The sequence below is a fragment of the Muscardinus avellanarius genome (assembly GCF_963383645.1).
Source record: "Muscardinus avellanarius genome assembly, chromosome: 1".
Taxonomy (NCBI): Eukaryota; Metazoa; Chordata; class Mammalia; order Rodentia; family Gliridae; genus Muscardinus; species Muscardinus avellanarius.
This window is the reverse complement of record NC_137786.1, coordinates 24,957,204-24,975,998: the sequence shown is the minus strand read 5'-3', so window position 1 is coordinate 24,975,998 and position 18,795 is coordinate 24,957,204.

Here is an 18,795-nt window from a genome sequence, read left to right as displayed (position 1 = left end):
GACAGGGGTCGCGCAGGGCACACCAGCCGGGGCCCGGGTTGCGGGACTCTGGGCCCCGGGCTGGACCGCTGTAGCACACCAGACCCCTGGAGAAACTGGGCCCAGTAAGAACCTGGGTCCCAGGCAGGGGTGGGGCGGGACACGCTGGACCCATGGAGAAACCAACCAGGTTACAGTGCTACGGAGTGCCTGATCCCACTACCTCCTCAAACCACATATACTGTCTTCTCTTATTAAAAAAAAAAAGAAAGAAAGAAAGAAAGAAAGAAAGAAAGAAAGAAAGAAAGAAAGAAAGAAAAGGGAAAAGGAAAAATATTGGAGAGGGGTTAAGAAAGCCGTGGCGGATGCAAGGATACTGGAGATGCAGACAAAACTTATCCAAATGCACTGGAACTTATGGAAAAATTCCCCGTGAAGGAGGACAACTGTTTCTCTATATTGTTAAGAATCTTGGACATCACCTGTAAGGAGAGAGTTTAGCGGAGACCAAGGAGAAAGGCGGTGTTGAATGTGGTCTCCGCAATGGCAGTGGAGACTTGTATTCAGGAGAAGCAGAAATCGGATCCTACCAACCTTATTTTTTTTGAGAAATTACACCAAATGTCGAATGCTACTGTCACACATGCTTAGGAACACTGGACAACATTCAGAGTAGAAAAAGAGCTTGGGAAGGATTTAAAATGGTGGAGGCAGTGGCAATGGCAGTGGCCAGTACTCAGGGGAGGCAGAGATCTGATGCAATACCCCTGGAAACTTTGAAATAATAACCCCAGAGACAGAATGTTACCACCATGTACCCTCGAGAACGTGGAACAATTGGTTGGGCGAAGAGAGTGCTCGGATTGGAGCCTGCTGAGGGGTGAGGCCAGCGACGGACACAGCAAAGCTGGGATTGGAGCCTGCCATGAGGCAAGGCCAGTGCTGGAGCCTCCGAGGCCGGGATTGGAGCCTGCCAAGGGGTTAGGCCAGTGCTGGGGCCAGTGAGGCCAGGATTGGAGCCTGCCATGAGGCAAGACCGGTGCTGGGGCCTTCGAGGCCACTATCGAAGCCTGCCGAGGGATTAGGCTGGTGCCGGGGCCAGCAAGGCCGGGATCGGAGCCTGCTGTGAGGCAAGGCCGGTGCTGGAACTTCAAGAAAGTGATTGGAGCCTGCCGAGGGGTTAGGCTGTTGCTGAGGCCAATGGCCGACATTGGAGCCTGCCGTGAGGCAAGGCCACTACTGGGGCCTCCGAGGCCGAGATCGGAGCCTGCCGAGGGGTTATGCCAGTGCTGGGGCCAGTGAGGCCAGCATCGAAGTCTGCCATGAGGCAAGGCCATTGCTGGGGCCTTCGAGGCCAGGATAAGAGCCTGCCTAGGGGTTTGGCCGGTGCCGGGGCCAATGGCCGGCAGTGGAGCCTGCCGTGAGGCAAGGCCACTACTGGGGCCTCCAAGGCTGGGATCGGAGCCTGCCAAAGGGTTAGGCCAATGCCGGGGCCAGTGGCCTGCATGGGAGCCTGCCGTGAGGCAAGGCCGGTGCAGGGTCCTCCGAGGCTGGGATAAGAGCCTGCCGAGGGCTTAGACTGGTGCTGGGCCAATGGCTGGCATTGGAGCCTGCCATCAGGCAAGGCTGGTGCCGAGGCCTCCGAGGCCGATCGGAGCCTGCCAAGGGGTTAGACTGGGGCTGGGGCCAGCGAGGTCGTCATCGGAGCCTGCCATGAGGCAAGCCCATGCTGGGACCTCCTATGCTGGGATCGGAGCCTGCCGAGGGGTTAGGCTGGTGCTGGGGCCAGCGAGGCTGGGATTGAAGCCTGCCATGAGGCAAGACCACTACAGGGGCCTCCAAGGCCGGGATCGGAGCCAGCTGAGGGGTTAGGCTGGTGTCGGGGCCAGCGAGACCAGAATCGGGGCCTCCCATAAGGCAAGGCTGCTGCTTGAGCCAGAGAGGTATGGATCAGTCCACCGGGTAGCCAGGCCACTACTGGGGCCGTCAAGAGTAGGATCGGTACTTGCAATGCGGCATGCACAGAGAAATAGCACAGAAAATAAAAATCAGATGCTTTCCCTAATCAGCAATAACTAGGTAGAAAAGGGGCAACAAAAAGAGATTGAGCTATAGAAAGGACCCTATAGTGAAGCAACTAAGGTGACCAATCAGAGGGTATGGAATAGGGGAGGATGGAGCCTGTTTAAAATGCAGGAGGTACATAAACAAATGTATCAAAGTTAATCACCAAACAAGCATTGGATCTAGGGTGGGGGAGAGAATGGGATGGGGGCTAGATGAGGGCTAATTGAATGATGTGTGCTTGTATATCCTCTCAAGTCTTGTATTCCAATGTGATATATGATTACAATGCACCAATTTAAAAAAAAAAACCTCCAAAAATAATAAAGCTCTTATCTTGGAAAAATAAATAAATAAATAAAATAAATAAATAAATAAAATATATAAATAAATAAAATCGTTAAAGTTAGCCTGGCGTGGTGACACACACTTGTTTTCCCAGTATTTGGGAGGCAGAGAAAGGAGTATCACAGGTTCTTGGCCAGCCTCTGCTAGTTAATGAAGCCCTATGCAACTTAGTGATACCCTGTTTTAAAATAAAGAATAAAAATTATGACTAGGAGTGCAGCTACAACATAGAATATACCTGGGTTCAATATCTAGTACCAAACACACACACACACACACACACACACACACACACACACACACAAAATAAAGTTACAAACTTCACTTCTTTTACTTTAGTGACATAAAAAGATTTTTTAATATTTAGAGTACTTTTCAAATAGTATCAAATCATTAAGGATAGAATTCATCTACTTTGAGCAGAATGATTATTTTGATGATATTTTTTCTGCCTACCCATGAGCAAGGGAGATCTTTCTATTTTCCAAGGTCTTCAGTTTTATTGTAGAGGTCCTTTACAACTTTGGATAGGTTTATTCCTAGGTATTTTGTTGGTTTTGAGGTTATTGTGAATGGAATTGTTTTCTTAATTTCTTTCATTGTGGATTCATTGTTAGCATAAAAAAAGCAACTGCTTTCTTTAGGTTGAGTTTGTATCCTGCAAATTTGCTGAATTTGTTAATCAGTTCCAGTAGTCTTCTGGTTAAGTTCTTTAGGTCTTTAAGAAAAAGGATCATATCATCTACAAACAAGAATCATTTTAATTCCTCTTTTTCTATTTGAACTCCTTTGATATCCCCTTGTCTTAATGCTGTAGTAAGAGTCTTGAGGACTATATTGAAAAGGAGTGGGGATAGTGGGCATCTTTGTCTTGTTCCAAATTTAGAGGAAAGTCTTGCAGTTTTTCCTCATTTAAAATGATGTTGCCTTTGGGTTTGTTGTATATTGCCTTAATAATGTTGAAATATGTTTCTTCTATTCCAATTTTCTGAAGTATTTTTTTAACATGAATGGGTGTTGGATTTCGTCAAATGCTTTGGTAGCATCTATTGATCATGTTTTTTTTTTTTTTTTCCTCAGTTCTATTTATGTGGTGAATAACATGTATTGATTTGCATATGCTGAACCAGCTTTGCTTTTGGAGAAAAAAAAAACTAACTTGATCATGGTGTGCAATTCTCTTGATATGGTTTTGAATGCATATAGCTAGTATTTTGTTTAGACTTTTTGCATCTACGTTTTCAAGGATATTGGTCTGTAATTTTCTTTTCTTGAGGTATCTTTATTTGGTTTTGGTATTAATGTGAGGAAGTTGTGAAGTATTGGGATTAGTTCTTCACTGAAGGTTTTGTATAACTAGAAACCCATCCGGGCTTGAGCTTTTTTTTTTTTTTTGGCAGAATTTTTACTGTTGTTTTTATTTCTTTGCTTGCTTATTGGTTGGTTTAGGCATGCTATGTCCTCTGCAGTGTCTGTGGTGATATCTCCTTTTTCATTTCTGATTTTAATTATTTGAATTAATTCTCTCTTTTTTAAATTAGGTTGACCATGGGTTTCTCAATCTTATTTGTCTTTTCAAAGAACCAACTTTTTGTTTTGTTGATTTTTTGAATTATTTTATTTTCTATTTCATTTATTTCTGCTCTGATTTTAATTATTTTCTGCCTTCTGCTCTCTTTGGAATTAGATTGTTGTAGTTTTTCTAGGTCCTTGAGATGTATCATTAATTTTTTTACTTGGCAACTATCTGTTCTTCTTATGTGAGCACTCAATGCTATAAACTTTCCTCTTAACACCACCTTCAAAATTTCCCATAGATTTTGGTATGATGTGTCTCTATTTTCATTTAGTTCCAGAACTTTTTTATTTCTCATTTTATTTCTGATCTTACCCACTCCTCATTCAATAGTGTACCATTCAATAGCCATGTATTTAAATAGTTTGTTTTGGTCTTCCTGTTGTTGATTTCTACTTTCATCTCATTTTGGTCTGAAAAGATGCAGGAAATTATATCTTTTTAATTTACTGGTTCTTCCTTTGTGGCCTAGGATGTGATCTATTTTGGAGAAAGTTCCATGGGCTGCTGAGAAAAATGTGTATTCTGTTGTTCCTGGTTGAAATATTTTGTATATTTTGTATATGTCTATTAGATCCATTTGGTTTATAGTGTTTTTAAGTTTTTTTGCTTGTTTTTCGGTGGTACTGGGGGTGGAACCCAGAGGCTTTCTACCTCTGGGCTATACTCCCAGACCAATTTTTATATTTTATTTGGAAACAGAGTCTCACTAAGTTGCTGGAAGCCTCACTGAGTAGCTGAGGCTTGCTTCGAACCCATGCGATCCTCTTGTCTCAGACTCCCAAGCACGGGGATTACAAGTGTGCGCCACCATGCCCGGCTATAGTGTTTTTTAGTTTTGAAGAGTCTTTACTCATTTTTTGCCTTGCAGATCAATCTAGTGGTGAGTGGCATGTTGAAGTCTCCCAATGTTATTGTACAGATTCAATGCAATTTCTATCACATTATCAATTACATTCTTCATAGACCTAGAAATATCAGTCATGAATTTTATATGGAGAAAGAAAAACACAGAATAGCAGAAGCAATTCTCAGCAATAAGAACCATGCAAGAGGCACCACAATCCCTGTTTTCAAATTATACTACAAAGCAATAGTAGTAAAGACAGCATGGTATTGGCCAAATGACAGGCATACAGACCAATGGAACAAAATAGAAGATACAGAAACAAACCCACACACTTATAATATTCCATTTATCTTTGACAAAGGGGCCAAACTCACATGCTGGTGAATTCTTGTGAGCACAGTGTTTGGGAGGTTGACACAGGAGGGTCACAGGTTCTCAGCCAGCCTCAGCTATATAGTGAGGCCTTCTGCAACTTAGTGAGACCCTGTTTCAAAAATAAAGAATAAAGTAGAACTGAGGGAGTCGCTCATAGTTAGAATGCCCCTATGTTAAATCCTCAGTAACATAAAAAAATGGATTAAAAAAAAACTATGGAATATATACACAATGGAATTTTACTCAGCCATAAAGAAGAACAAAATTATGTCATTTACAAATAAATGGAAGAAACTAGAGAATACTATGCTAAGTGATATTAGTGAGTCACAAAAAGTTAAATATCAGATGCTCTCCCTAATATGCAGAAGACCAGGAGAAAAAGGTTCATAGGAGGAACTCTAGGCAAGGAAGAAAAAACTACAGATGAGAAAATAAGGAGACCTGTGTGGAATGGGAGGGAGAAAGAGGGAAATTCTCTAATGTACATAATGTACAATCATAAACATATCAAAGTCAATAGTAAGCCAAACCTGAGCGAGGAGAGAGTGAATGGAAAGAAGACTGGGAAAGGGCTAAATGAGTGATGTGTACATATATGCCTCTATTATCTTTTACCCCATTACAATATATTACTGCAATGCACCAATAAAAATTGAAACTTTATAAGGTGGCAACCTGAGCCCAATACCATGGACATACAAACAAATTTGGGAAATAAAATCACAAGGTTTTACTATAAATGTTTTGAGAAAAAAAAGTTGTATGATTCACACAAGTATATATAAAATACATAATACAATAATAGCATATATAAAGGAACTATGAAAAAGAGTAAAATGTTGAATAAAATATGTTTTGGTAGCCAGGCATGGTGATGCACACTTGTAATCCCTGCGCTTGGGAGGCAGAGACAGGAGTATCGTGGAGGTTCGAAGCCAGCCTTGCTAGCTTGAGAGACCCTGTTTCCAAATAAAAATATAAAAAAATAGGTCTGGGAGTATATCCCAGAGGTAGAAGGGTTTCCAGGAACCCCAGTACTACCATATATATATATATATATATATATATATATATATATATATATATATATGTGTGTGTTTTGTTAAAAGACTCAAGAATAAACAGTGGCCTGGCATGGTGGCATGGTGGCACAGGCTTGTAATCCCAGGATTTGGGAGACTGAGACAGAAGGATCACAGTTTCTCAGTCAGTCTCAGCTACTCAGTGAGGCCTATGCAACTTAGTGACCCTGTTTCACAATGAAGAATAACAAATAGGGCTGGGAGCGTAGCTCAGAGGTAGAATGTCCCTGGGTTCAATCCCCAGTATTACAATAATAATAATAAAAATAAATAAATAAAACAATAAACAATGAAGAGATCCTGTTTTAATGTGAAGCATAAGGGGATGACTCTAGATATCTTGGTTAATAAATATAGAGATATGTAAGGATATAATATGGACAGAAACTGGAATAAATAAGAAAAAATTCCTAAAGTAATATGGATATAACAATGTGTGCTGGATTAAGATTCTATGATTCTGAAAAATATAAGAAAAAATTTAATTGTAACAAATAAATCCACATATGTAAGAGGATATTATAAGTATAATTAATATGAAAAGTTGATGCAAAATAATTGATTTACAGTGCTCCAAAGAATCCAGTGTAGTTTCTGTAGGAGACATACTAATAACACAGCATGTATATGTGTGTTACCACATACACACAAACCACATACACACACACACACACACACACACACACACACACACACACACAGTATTCACCTGTGTTTCATTCTCTTATTCTGAAAGTAGATCTCTAAAACTGTGTAATACTAACTTTTTACCTTGAAAATAAAGGTTGAAGCAACATGAAAAATGTGTTGGACACCAAAGCTAATTGAGAACCTAGATTGAAAAGAATAATCATTTATTCATTACTATAATCATCTTGGGAAAATATTTATTGGTAGAAAAGCAATATAGGAATTTTAGAGTGTATTAACATTAGACAAAGGCATAGTTTTTAAAGCATTAAAGTTGCAATTTGATTATTACCCACTGAAGACTCAATTATATAAAAGAGCAATGTTTCTTATTTAGGGTAGCATAGTAAAATATTTTTTCTAATACGATACTTATAATATTTATAATCAATTTTTCTTCTTGCCCTCTTGTGAGTGACATATGTGGATATTTTTATTTAATCATCCAAAGACGGATGTTTCAATAGAAAATGAGCATTAAAGTTCCAAATCAGACTTTTTAATGCTAACTAACATGTCAGTGATCATTGTGAAAGTTAGATTCATAAGAGAAATCAATCATGCATGTCAAACTCTGACAAATGGAGCCAGAGAGGGCCATGAGGAAGGACTCTTGCACATAATTCCCCTCATAACATGCATTATCATGGGGGCAGCTAATTGCTTACACAAGAAACTAGCCTGACACACTATCTTGCAAGTCTAATCCAACAAAAGAGCATGCTATGGCTTTAAGACTAGTTTTATTTAGTAACTGCCACCAGGCTTCAATCAGATCTTGCCAGACCCTGCCAGCATAATGTCATAGGTGGCCAAAATATTATTTCTTTTCTTAGTAACCATTTTTATTTTTGATTGACATTTTTGTTGTTGTTGTTGTTGTTGTTGTTGTTGTTGTTGTTGTTGTTGTTGTTGTTGTTACTGGGGTTCCTTGAAACTCTTCTACCTCCGGGTTACACTCTCAGACCTATTTTATATATAGTTTTTTTTATTTGGAAACAGGGTCTTTTAAACCAGCGAGGCTGGCTTCCAACCAGCGTGATCCTCCTGTCTCCGCCTCCCAAGCGCTGGGATTACAAGGCTGCGTCATCATGCCCGGCTTGATTGGCATTTTTTAAGAATGGGGTTGAGTATATTTACAACATGATACACTGTGCATGGATATGATCCAGTCTTTCTTAATTCACTCTTCCCACACAAAACTTTCCCAAATTCCGATCTGTGGCTTTCCTCATTACAAAAGCAAACTTTCCTTTGTTCATTAGAAATATCGATAGCTACCCAACTTGGTCTGTACACGTGTGACTGTATTGTAATTTTTTCTAGTTTTGCCAAATCAATCCTTTTTACATAAAGATACATCTCTATATTTTTATTTGATTCTGATAATCATACACACAGAGAGATACTCATAGAATTGTAAGCTGTTTATATTTTTTAATTTGCTTATGAATCATCTACTTTTAAATACATTTACATTAATTTTTATTTCGCTTTATTGTGTCTCATCTACCCGTTAAACATCAATACTATAATCATTCTTATGAAAAATTAGGTGCTACAGCAAGTTTTTAGTTTTCTGTCAAAGATAGTTAAATTCTAGTGTTCTGCCAAATTATTATACATCTAGAACTATTTATTTTGCAAAAAATTAAACAGATTTATGCACCCAATGCAAAAACTTTAGGATTTAAGTTGGATTATACAAAGGATCATATGCTTTTCTTTTCAAAGGAAAGTGATTTAAAAAGCTTACTACGACTTAGTGAAGGGTTTCTGAAGATCAAATGCTATTTAAAGGCTCCCTCTTTTGAGTTGTAACTTCTAAATTAACTGGAAGTATAAAAAGTGGTTCTAAGTCAATAATTAAAAATCAACTTCAAATTATTTTAAGCAGCTCTTTACATTTTACTTTAATAAATTGCAAATCATGCTATACATTCAAATCTAATTAATTATCCAGATTAAATTTTTCCAAAGTAGAGAGGAATCATTTCTGCACTAATTTGTGCTAATTGGAGCAATGACTATATTAGATTGAAAAGTAGTTTTTTGAATAGCTTTAAGATGCAAGTGTGTGAGAATTCTCAAAGATAAGCAGATGTGTTTCTACCTGAGTCCTGATTCAGGACTTTTGCACAGGGTATTTTTTTTTTTAATTTTTTGGTCTGAAAATGGCTTCCTCTCTATAACTGTGTGGAGAACTCTTTCAATTTAGTTTTCTCATGGAAGCCTCACTAAGCATTCCACACCAACTGCCTCTGTGTACTTTGGACAATTTTGGGTCAGTTTCATTTTTGTTTCTTACCACTTTTTTAATTTGATGATATTAAATCTCTTATTTTTTTGTGTTGTTATTGATTGGCTGCCCTAACCCTGACAGAAGTTAACTTCCTCAAGTGTAAGCGCATTAGTTTGTCACATCACCTGATTTATCCCCAGGGACCAAAACAGTTTTGAGAAAATCATGGAAGTTCAGGACATAGGTATCAAGAAAAATAATCAGTAATCCAGGAGAAATTTTAGAAAATTGTTAGTGCTTGTAATAATATAATATAGATAATAATAGAAACTGTAAGATAGGACAAGTCACATGTGAGTAGCAGGGTGAAATAAAAGGATAATAACTAAAGTAAAAAGTGGTTTTAGGTGAGATAGGAAAAGGCTAAGAATATAAACATACAATACAAAAATGCATCAAAATAGAGATAATAAGAGAAAAAAGAAGCATTAATATAGCTTTAATAATACAGCAATAAACCTCTGTTTTGGCTAAATTCCATAGTCAAAGGACAAATTGTAATATTTTACGTTAAAACTCGAAAGAGCTGTCAATATGGAGACAATTAAAAGCAAATTACTCAAATACTTGAAAAAAATACAAATAGTTAAATTCAAGATAGGATATTTTAAAACACAGAAAGGATTAAAAGAAATGTTAGTTGATATTGGCAAATATTCTAGACTTAAATGAAGGTGTGATTAATGTAAAACCATTAAATATATAAAAATTTATGAAAATAAAAGAAGAAAAATAAATGTGCAAAGAGAAGTTTGTGTGACTCCAATACTGAGGAGAAAAAGAAACTTTCAACATAAGAATGTAATAGATAAAAGAAAGAGTAGTGATGGGATTATTAATCTGCAGGCTGATCTATGTATCTTCCATTTTAATGTCAAGTTAGCGTGGCTTCGAACCTGTGCAATCCTCCTGTCCTCGCCTCCCAAGCATGGGGGTTACAAGCATGGGCCACCATGCCTAGCCATATATTTTTAACAGAAAAATCATGTCAGTGATAATGATAAGAAACAATTAAATCAGTTTATATAAGAAAATGTATGATAGTATGATTTGGATCTGAATGATTCCCAAAATGTCATGTATTGCAGGTTTGGTCTTGATGTATTAATGTTCAAAAGTGGGGCTTTGGGAGAGCAAAGAGATCATGAGTGCTCAAATCATATCAATGGATTAACCCACTGGTAACTGAGTGAACTCCTGTAAGTGATGGACTCTACAGACAAGTAAGATACAGTTTGAAAAAGTAGGACACGGGGCACGCCCTTAAGGACTACATATCTTGTTTCTGGATCCTTCCTCTCTGTGTCTCTTGACTTCCCGGATGCTTTGAGCTTAGCAGCTTTTCTCTGCCGCTCCCTTCTACTATGATGTTCTGTACCACATCAGGCCTAGGGAAAAGGAGTATTTGACCATGTACTATAACCTCCAAACCCATGAGTCTTAAAAAATATTTTCTTCTCCAAGTTGTCTGTGTCAGACATTTTGTTCACAGCACTAAGAAGCTAACACAATGACTATCAGTAGGGACAGAAAATTTTCTAATCATGTTAATTGGTATTTGTCAATTGAATAAGCAAATTATCAATTTCATCTCTATGGGTGCAAGCAAAGTGTCCATTCTAGGAATGTACCCAGCCAACAAATCTTACTAGACCAACCAAATGACCAATGAATTCACTCAATTCCATAGCGGTGACAACAATGGGATTAAGAAATATAGTCATTATTGAACCGGCCATGGTGGCGCAACCTTATCATTCCAGCATTTGCAAGGCTGGGACAGAAGGATCACAGTTTGTGGCCAGCCTCAGCTACTTAGGCCCTTCACAACTCAGTGAGACTTTGTTTCAAAATAAGAAATAAAAAAATAAGGATGGGGGTGTAACTCAGCGATAGAATGCTCCTGGATTCGTTCCCTGATACCTCAAAAAGAAAAAAAAGAAATATAGGCATTATCATATCTGTGGTCTTCAGGGTATATTGCGATCTTGTTTGGTAAGCAATTCATGTTTTTCTGATTTTTTTTCATATTCGAAGTGTAACTTTTGATTTCATATATATACCTATCTATTGAGATGCTTAGTGTTATTCTGTAGATATTAGGTTGGAAATTATAAATTACAGAATCAGATCCCATTAAATATTTATGTAATATACAGTGGGGACTTTCCACTAAAGTACAGCTGTGGTAGTAGTAGTTTTTAGTTTAATTTTAATAAAAACTGTGACAACAAAATTGAAACAAAGCACTTATCAAACAAGCACAATATTTAATAAAATAAAGAAGGGGAGAGATAAATAAGAACTAAAAAAAGGTGTTTTGAAAGTCATATGCATGTGAAAATTGAGATTTTTCAATAAAAAGCACTTTGATGTAGTCTTGATTTTAACTGTAACTAAAGCACAAGTCATAATTCATAAAGGTGTTTTAATCTGACACAATTAGAGAAAAATGAATACTGTGATTTTGAAATTGCATTTCTTTGAAGAAAGCCTTAGTTACCATGTTTTGTTGTAAATATACAGAACAAAAGTGTAGAACATGCTTATACCATTTATCCTGATACACACAGAATAAAGAGGATTAGCTCTAGCTCATCATTGTGAAACTGTTTCTTCTATTTCTTTGCTGAAGAGTGCAAGAGAGTAAGCCAATGATAAATGTTATGCAGCTATACTTATGGACAGCTATGTATGTTTTACTTTCAAATCAATACAAAAATAAAAAATGCACATATTTGTGGATTATGTGATGTTTTGCTATACATTTTAATCTTAGTACTTGATGGTACAGTAGAATTGATCTAGAACAATATGAGTTGTTTCCCTTTACTCAGTCTCAGAGTATGAAATATAATTACTTTTTTATCATTATTTCTATGAGTATTTATTTTTGTTTCCTAAGTATATGTTGATTTAATCTGTTTAAACCTATCTAATTCCTGAACATTTACTTTTGATTGATTCCCTAGCCTAGAAGTCCCAATCCTCCTCTCTCAGTCTCTCTATGTTTATTATTTCTCTATGGTAAAAACATTTAACATTTTTTTCTTCTAGCTTTATCAAATATACAATACCTTTTTGTGGTACTGGGAATTGAACCCAGTTTTAAGGTTAGAATTTTACTTTTTACTTTTTAAGAATGCTTGCTAACTATACAGTAGAGTGAATTTTATTGTTACCTATTTAAACCTGAATAAAATAATTTGATAAATTTTATTTCTCTGAGCCTCCCCTTGCCTCTTTCTTTCCTCTCATTCTGTCCTCTACACTATGGTCTCCCTTTCTTTATGAAAACCCTTTTATCCCCTTTGCTTCCCCATATGAGAGATAACCTATGATGCTTGTTTTTCTGAGTATGTTTTATTTTTACTTAACCTGATAATCTCTGGTTCCATCCATTTTTCTGCAAGTGATGTAATTTAGCTCTTTTTATGGCTAAGTAAATCTGTGTGTGTGTGTGTGTGTGTGTGTGTGTGTGTGTGTGTGTGTGATGTTTTCTTTATTAATTAATATATTAGTACTGGTGTCCTAATTTAGCTATTGTACATTGTGCTTCTATAAATACGGACACATGTATATCTCTAAAGTGTGCTACCTTTCATTCTTTTGGATATATAATAATGAATGGTATAGCTGGGTAGTTTTATTTTTGGTTTTTTGAGGAAGCTACATTCTGATTTCTTCAGTGGCTGAACTAATTTACATTTCCACCAATAGTATACTAGGTGTCAGCTTATTATCATCTATAGTCAGTCACTGTACATTCTACTAGTACAGTAGAACTTATTAGTCATATCTACAACTTTGTATCCACTGATCAAACTTTCTCATGATTATTTCAACATTGTATTTGTAATAGAAATGATGTGCTGTTCAAATGATATTTGTTTTATCTTATTAAGTAAAATTTATAATTTGTGTTAGACATGGAAAATTTAACTTGACAACTTTCTGAAATTATACAAAGATATATCCTAGTAACTAAATTTTAATTAACCTAAATATTATAAAATGTATATAAGTCATCTTGAATTATGTAACATTTAAAATTATCTGGTAAGTTTTGAAGTAAAAATTAAAATTATACTTAGAGTAGGTTTATTAAACTTTTTTTCACATAGTATCTTGAGAGGAAAAACTGTATTTACTGTACTCCTATGGGATTACGATGGTCATGTTTACTGAAGGTAGAAAATATTTCTAATTCAAATGGAAAATATTTATTCAAATATATTTTTATTCTGTTTCTATTTAGCGTCCTCTAAAGCAGATGGAAATCTCTAAAGACAGCAAACCTCATTTTGCTGCATTTCGTAAGATTTTAATCTCAGTACCCGACAGTACAGCAGAGCACATCTCCTCAGCCTGCCATGGAATTCCTTCTTTTTATTCATACTGATCAGTAGAGACTGTTTTCTGTGTTTTATAAATCAATCCCTGTACCATCATTTCTAGGGATATTTATTTCTTCACTTTTTGTATCACCAAATCATCGCAAGTATAGATTGATTAGGTCCTTGGTTATTTTATATCAAAGACACTCCTTATCGATTGTTCCTGCAGGAATCTAGATTTGTGTCCTTATCTCTCATCCCTCCTAAGGATCAGCTGGAGCAATGTTCTGTATTACATTCCTCTCAAAGGCACAATTGTGTCTTATGATTTCTCTACTATTTTCTGAAGCATTCTCTGGAACTGAGTTGTAGCTAAATTCAGTTCTTCTTTTGTTGTTGTTTTGGATTGTTCTGAGTATATCCATAGAAAGGAACACATATACCTTAATATTTATAAAGTTATCTCAAATGTTAATGCTTTAACTATTTCTATATGCCATCTTTTATAATAATAATTGTTTTACAGGAACTTCAAGATGGTAGGAAATCTCCTTACTCCTCATTAGGAAGTGAAATTGTGTCCCTATGCTATAGTTGGTTAAATTTCTCTTCTTAAGATGCTCCACAATATATGTGAAAAAACTATTTTGATTATCCTATAATTCTGACTTTCAATTATGAGCATATTCAACCTTCTGTGTCCAGAGCTATTAAATATGTAAAAATAAACCATTACCTTTGTGCCTTCAGAAAGAAAAATAATTCTCCTATCTAAAAGAAGATTGTTTTTAGTGTAACTATGCAATTTTTCTGAAAAGATACATGTATATTATATGCATGTATATGTATATTAAAGCATACATGTATATTATATGCATTATACTACATTGTATAAGAAAACAGAAACACAGGTAAACAAAAGCAAAATGTTATTTATAATTTTGAAATTCACTAAACAGCCCTATCAAATATCTTTGTTAAAAAAGATAATAGGTTTGTTGCTGGTTTCAAAATAGTTCTTGGAGGGGAAGTGTCACAAACTGTCACCACATAAGGCATCCATCTTATCTATTAACAGTCTAGGGAGGACAATTTTTGGAATGCAAAAGTGTAAACCTGAAATTCACTTCTGGAGGTTAGAGGTTTTAATGGACTGACTGTCACTGATAAGGAAATGATGAAGAGCACAATATTTCTGTAATCTCATTAGCAGGATGGATTGCATCAAGTCCAAGTTCCCAATCTCTGGAATACTAACATTTACTAGAAGATGAGGAGGATAGTAAGAAGCAATTGAAAATTCTGTATATCTTTTGTTTTGAAAACACCATTCAAATAATTTCACTAGCTATGTTTTTTCTTAATTTTTTTTTACAAGGCAATAAGGATAAATCCTATTATTTTAACATAATATCATTCAAAACAAAGTCTATCTCAATTGGTCAGAGTTTCCTTTAATGCAAATAAAGTGAGTAACCACACTGCTTTCTTCTTTAGAAAGAAGGTAATGTATTCAGCTTTCAGTGTCACAGGGGCACTCGTGTTCACAAGTGTTTGCTTAAAACCTTTAATGCTGTGCAAATGTGACATTTAAGAAATATTTATTTAGAGGAAACCAAAACAAATGTGTTGACCTTTATTCATAACGCCCATGAACCATGGTTTCTATTGATCATTTTTATTAACTGTCAATGTGTGAAATTTGGTCTCAAGTAGAGAAGAATGAATACAAACTCTACCATTCATGTAGAATTGGTTGAGTTGTGTATACATGTTTGGCACATTACATTTTTAAGTGATAGTTTTCTTCTACATATAATGGTGGCTCTCTCTTGTTAGTTTATTCCTCACATTTTATTTCAACAGAGAAAGAATTGAGACAAAGATTTTTATATTTACATTTTCAACTAAAATAATATCACCCATATATGTGTATGACAAAAAATTTTTAAAATAATGTTTTTTTCACAGCTCTGCCACTTTTGCTTTGTTTTTGGTTCCAGGTGAATTAATGATTTTTTAAAAATTCTTCTGTGTCCTTATCAATTTAAATATAATAACTAGATAGTTGTCAATAGCAGTTGTAATTTTATGGTAATTTTAAAAAATGGAGAGGGGATTAGAGGGTAAAATAATTAAACAGAATGCATTAAATGCAAACATCAGTGAATAAAAATGTTTTATTTAACAATAATGGTGATTTAAATAGGTATGTAAAGCTTCAGTTGAGAGGAAAATGTGTTTTCTCACACCTAGGACAATAGTTCTACACAACCCAGAAAAAAAATATGGGGACTTCAAGGGATGGGATACTATGTGAGATGCATAGAACGCTTTCTCTTTCTTCTTTGTTATGCTGATGACTCTAACCATTCTTGGTAAAAGTCTCATAACAAGTTCAGGAAGTAGATTGCATAATAACCTTTACTTACTTTAATAAATGAAGAATGTGGAACTCAGAATGTTTGGGTCATACATATACCAGGTATGAAATAAGCAGTAATCTTGGATTTAGGGTCAGAGAACCGAGCTACAGAATTGATGTTATTTTGGTCTGCATACAGTTAGGATTTTCAAAACAGTTTGGTAATTTCTTTACAGATCCTTGCAAGGGCTATGGAAAAAGACCATGCATTTTCAGTAAGCAATAATTTAAGCAGTGGTCTTTTGGGGAGTGATGGGCTGATTCCTCAGATCAGGAACTCCGAATCAGTGGGTTTTTGGCTCACAGGACAGAAAATAATTTCAGTCGCACCAGTCATAGACAAAAACAGAGGCCTATTTATGAACGTAGAAAACACATTCAAGGGAAAATGTGGGCCAACTCAAGAGGGATAGAGGCCCTTTTGGGATCTTGGGTGCTCTTCTTTTATAGGGTTCTTTCATAAAGGGTGGGCAGGAGAAGGTATTTGAGGATGATCTCAGTTCAGTAATTTCAGGGCCATTTTTGGTGGTATGGGTATCCTTGGTGTCCTTGGGTTGATGGAAGTGTTTATTATCTAATAAATAGATAAGCTAGAGAATCTCTTACATTATAGGTTTTTCAAGATATCATATCTGTATTCTTAACAACACACAGGGAAATTCTAGTGTCTTTCAGTTAACTAACTCTAGGATCAACAGATTCCCCAGGAATGTGGGGGAGGCAGGCCTGGGAAAGAGAGCTGGTGTGGGGAGTAAGGTTGAGGCACTTTAGCACCAGGTTTCTTGTGTGTGTGTGTGTGTGTGTGTGTGTGTGTGTGTTACTGGGTATTGAACACAGGAGCGATATACCTCCAAGCTACACTCCAGCCCTATTTTTTATTTTATTTTATTTAGTTTTTTAAACAGAGTCTTGCTAAGTTTCATAGAGGCTCACTAGGTAACTTAAGCTGGCCACGAACCCGGATCCTCCTATCTCAGCCTCCTAAGTACTGGGATTACAAGCACGGCTTTATTTTTATTTTTTACTTTGAAACAGAGTCTCACTAACTTGCTGAGGCTAGCCTTGAACCTGCAATCCTCCTTTCTCAGGCTCCCACCATCATGCCTGGCAGCACCAGGTTCTTATATTAAAGTTATGTTTTACTTTTTCTTCATGTCTATCTCCTTTTTCTTTATTTATTTCTTCTATCCTACACCAGTCTCCCTGTTTCATAAAATGGTTGAAATATCGTAGTTCTTTAAAATAATATTTAAAAAAATAATATTTAAAATATCATCTCTTATTCTAAAGTGATATTGTGGAGAAATATATATAAGCAATCTTACATGCACTGTGTGATTAAAGCTGCCTGGTCCTCCACCAAGGGTTTGACAAGTTTCATAATTTTATGTACTCCAAGGACACACCAGAATACAAAACAGTTGCCACTTGAATGTTTTTAAAGTGTTTTAAGGGCTGTAGTAAAATAGCTGAGGATAGCGCAGGTCTTAGTTCAATTGGTGTTTTTTTCCAGTGTTATATTCCTTGTAAGGGGAGAACACCAACTTAATTTGATTCGGCTCACAAAAACAATTTTTTGCTAACATCGACATGCATAACTTTAAAGATCACATTCAAATACGCATTTCTGTCTTTTCTACAAAGTGGAATATCTGCCAAGCCTGGTTCTGAATTCCAGTGTGGCAAAGATCCACAGTTGCTGAGAAGCAGATGCCACCTTTAGGCAGGCCATACACTTTACAATGCTTCCAAGCCACCTGGGGTCTGCCTGACTCATTTGTATTCTTAATCTGATCTAAATAAAGGCATCTGAGGTAGTTTGCACAGTCTCCAATGCCACCAATTAATACTTATTTTTTCTTTGCAATACTCATTAGAATCTTACATAATGCCCTGAGTCTAAAGCAGTAAAAAGTTCTCAATGCCAATAGAAAAGAGAATGGATCAATTTGATTAATTTCCACTGGATGCTTTGAAGCAAAGCATCAAAGAATCACTGTTTACCTCCCGAAATGCTCACATTTGGACGCTAGAATAAAGAAATCGGATACAGCTTTCATCAAGAGGACTACTTCAGAGCACTGGAACTTTGTGGTTGAACAAAGGCATGTCACAGTAAATTTTATTCTTTTCTTGAAAGACATGTATTTAGCATTAATATTATTTACCCTCTGGCTTATATCAGTTAAGATAGTTTTCTTTTATTGTGATTTTTTAAATGAGGATTTTTAATTAAAATACATTTGCACTATAAAAGAATATTTCTCTCAATGGAAAAAAATTGAAACTATTTAAATGTGCTCAAATTTTCACTTTCAGAAAAAAACTTTCTGAATTATTATATTGCAGTAAGTTCCTTAAATAACTGAGACTGCAGTTCTGAAAAGGATATTTTATGTTAGCTCTGTAATTAATTGTGTATTAGAAGAGTTAACTAAAAATGAAAATAATATATAATATTATGTTGATAGACTATATTATACAAAGTTTTATCAGGCATCATTTAAAGCATAACAGATTTTTCAAAAAATTACTAGTTTTTTAATTCTTTATGTAGGTTAATAATAAAAATAAAATTCAGTAGTCTATCTTTCTAATTTTTTGGCCCTTTCTTTGTCTTCTTCTCCTATGTGCACAACCATTACACTATAGGTAGGCATACAACACACACACACACACACACACACACACACACACACATGCACACACACACAAATGTAGACCTTCACTATCTTTTTCTTTCAAAGTTTTAGAGGTAATAATT